Genomic DNA, 3,941 nt, shown 5'->3' on the forward strand with positions numbered 1-3,941 from the left:
GTTTTTACCAAGTTCAAGCTATGTGGAAACATGAAATGAATAGATGAACTTGACAAGTGCTAATCCACTGTACAAAAAGGTCCAAAACAAACATTGTGAGTAAGTGTATTACACAAATTGGGTAAACCAAAACACTTCTTAAAAAAACACTACTTAAAAAAATAAATAAATAAAATAAAATAAATAAACTTCATTCCATATTTTGTATTGTCCAACAACTTGTTTCAATGTTGGTAAATAAAAGACATTCATGTATAGCATCATTAGCATCATATTCCAAAAACGATCCTTGAAACGCGACAAAGCATCTTTTGTTTTAAGGAAATTGTGATGTATTGATCGGTATTGTTCAAGAGAGATTCCCAGCAGACTCTTGTCAACTGTGTGTGGATGGTTCGTCCAATTCGATTCAACAACAACAGCAACAGCAAGGACAACACAAGCACAGGAGAGTCTCTTTTGCTTTCAAGTAACTTCAGAGCCAGTTTCAAATAATTTCAGAAACTTTCAGATATTCTCAGGTATTCTCAAGCAGGTTTGCTGAGTAGATTCAAGCCGTTACATGTTGGCTTACGAGAGTCAATAATGACTCGAAAGTTTTAATGTGGCGCAACCTGTACCAAAGGTCCAGACTGTGAATTGAAATGTTGCCCTGTGAGAGCACAACTCCTCTGTGTAATCCGAACTTAGGAGACAAGCCGACTGTAGGAAAGCCGGCGTGTAAAATGCAAGCAGAAAAAAAGAACGAATAACTAAATAAAAGACGATCTTCGACAACGCGCTGTGTTACACCAACAAAATGGCCGCTTTCTAAGGCTTAGAAGTTTACGTAGCTTAGCCGAAAGTAGACTGGGGCCTATCTTCGACGATAGTAAACCACGGGACAACCACTCTGTTTCACCGTGACAAATCCAGGAGTAAATATCTTGGGCCATGGCATTGAGTGGTTTACAATTCGTGTAAGCCACACAAAAAATTGATGAAATGTGAATTACAATTTTGTTGTTACTGGGTTGCCAAACCCAGTTGGAATCTACGTTTCATTTCGTCCTTTTTTTATTTTTTTCCGTGTCGGTAAAAGTCTTGCCTGTCACTCCCCTGCTAAGTGGTGTCTTTGTGCATAGCACCAAAAGACACAACGAGACACTCTTTTCCCAATCCTTACGTAATTTAAACTACACTCTAACGATAATATTTGAAATAATACAATAAACGTGACAGTAACCAATTATTTAATAACAATTTTTTTTTTAAAATTCCAAAGAACATTACTAGACTCACTGAAAAGCCTGACGAAAACCCCACAGATTATTTAGATGTTTATATACCCCTCCCGTTTCCAAAGGAAGATCGGCTAGTTTAGCTGCAGCGCCTGCCGGATTCACTACTTGTTTAGCCTACTAATTCAAAGGTGTTTTTGCACGTTTTACTGAATATGCGGAAAAAGCAGATCTTAACAAGTGCTATTGAAATCCAAAAAGAAAATAGGGGGTACCCACGCATTTTCCGAAGATAATTAATCAACAATATTTGTAAAAAGCTTTAAAGTGCTACTACGACCAAAAAAACAATTCTTTTTTTTCTTTGGATTTCAAAACTATGTTAACTAAACACTACATGACCCAAGTTTTAAGTTCTGATTTTAAAAAGACACCTGTTTATTTTAACTGGAATTTCCTAATTTATTGTTCCGCCATTACTAACTTTAAAATCTTGAGAGAGCTGGGTCGAGGAGAAAATGACCATTTTAAGAACGCAATGCGTGTATACGCGCTGAATTAATATTGCGTTTACACGCTGAAATTTTAAGCAAGTGAGTAAATGACATCATTTTCCCTAGATCCAACCCTCTGAGGGCCAATCGGTCAGTTTTGAATGTGAGTAATGGTGGACCGTGAAATCCAAAACTTACACTCAAAATAAACAGCCTTTTGATAAAAATCAAAGCTCAATTTTTTGCCAGTTAGGTGTTAAGCGAACACGCTTTCAAAATCTGAAGAAAAGAAGGAAGTGATTTTTGATCATAGTAACACTTTAAAATACAAAGCAAAGTATGGACTTCTTTTCCAAATTGAAGCTCAATTATCTCTGAAAAATGCGTGGTTACCCCTAATTCTCTTTTTGGATACCAATATCAGTCGCTAAGTTCTGCTTTCTCCGCATAGTTTTGAACCGCGCTGAAATATCCCTGTATTAATAAGCACCAGCCATAGGAAATCCGAATATCTCGAGATGCGCAGAACGTATGCGCAATAACAATAATAGGCACCGTCCTTAATATAGTGCAAGGCCGTTTTACTACTCCTCCAACCAACATGATCCATAATTTCATGGAGGCTGACACCCTCCAGCACTAAAGACACCGCGGCACCTCTGTGGAATCCATAAAGAGTAAAATGACCGCTGGTAAGCCGTTGCGCTAACAAGGAAACAGAAATTCAACCTAGCTTGAACCGCTGGAGGTTCCAAACAAGCAGATCCAACCCCATTAGATTTCATGAAAGGACGAAAGAGGAAACCTGGGGCGAAACGAATCCCCAGCAGGTTGCAAACATTGACATACAATTCTAAACCCCGAACAGGGCAAACATTCAGATAAGAGCCCCGCCTAAAAGCAGAAACATTTGCATCCCCAGACCTGAGTGATTTTGTCCAGACCTGATTGAAGAGAAACCCAGAATTATCAGGAAAACTCAAGCTTTCTGACGTTTTAATTTCTAGCAAATCGGCAGCTCGATCACCCGCAAAAAACATCGCTTTAAAGAGCGCCTGATCTCTGGCAAGCACAAAAATTTGGATCTTAAGCTGATTCTGAATATACTTTGAAATTACTGCTAAATCACCCACAAGGATAGGCTCAGCTTGCTTAGGGGTAACCCTAGCGTGAAGCTGTTCTTCCCTAAGATCCGCTAGGTATCGTTTAACTGATCTACGGGACACAGGATTACCTACACCTAGAAGAGAGTGCCATTCCACACACCTACTGTTGTCAGCAAATATCGACCTAAGCTTCCCAATCAGGGAGTCAACGGTACCAAACGCTAGGCTCTTAGGACAATCACAGAGAAGACCATCGCGATTTGTACTTATGGGCCTTAGTTCTTCGTCCTCTATCTTTCCAAACAAGAAAGGTGATAACGTCAAAAGGAACAGCAGTGGCTAACTATTTGGGAAAGGATAGGCTCTCTAGAAATTGAATAAGTTCCCGTTCCAAAGTACCTTTCTGTCGAGCATAACGTGAAGAAGACGGCTGATCCGAAAGAACCTGCAGACGCTGTGAAATTCTTTCCTCGTCAACCTGGAGTGTTGGACCCTCGCTGGGCTGCCCTCCAGAGCGCCTTGCATAGCCATATTGTTTACAGAATTTAAAATCCTCATCGTTAGGACGAGAGCAAGACGGAAAAGATACCGATGGCGAGTACAATCTGGGAACTCTGGGGGGTGTCTGGAAAAAGAAAAACACCCTAAACTTCAAACTCAATACGTCCGATAGCGTACTACATATTAAAATCGTGCAACACGCACAGCCCACAAATCCACTGGACAAGGAACGGCCCTATAGCCACCCTTTGAGGGAAACAAAAGAACGTTCATGTCCCCTCTCTTTCCAAGGCACAGATTATCAGACGCACGGGCCATCAATTCAGCCCACCAATACTTCCGGGCAGAGTACATATAGTTTACGTCATAAAAAGTGCGGCGTACTGGGTTTTATGCACGAGTTGTTTGTGTCAAAAACCCGAACGAGCGAGGAACGAGCGAGTGAGGGTTTTTGACACAAACAACGAGTGAATAAAACCCCGTACAAAGCACTTTCTATGTCGTGAACTGTTTATTACACATAAGACGAGAATTTTCATTAAAATAGTTTTCTGAACGCAAATTAGAAACAAAAACTCACTAACAATTGAACCAAATGCAAATTTAATTTAATTCAATAA

This window comes from Montipora foliosa, chromosome 4 (genome assembly GCF_036669935.1).
Source record: "Montipora foliosa isolate CH-2021 chromosome 4, ASM3666993v2, whole genome shotgun sequence".
NCBI classification, from domain to species: domain Eukaryota; kingdom Metazoa; phylum Cnidaria; class Anthozoa; order Scleractinia; family Acroporidae; genus Montipora; species Montipora foliosa.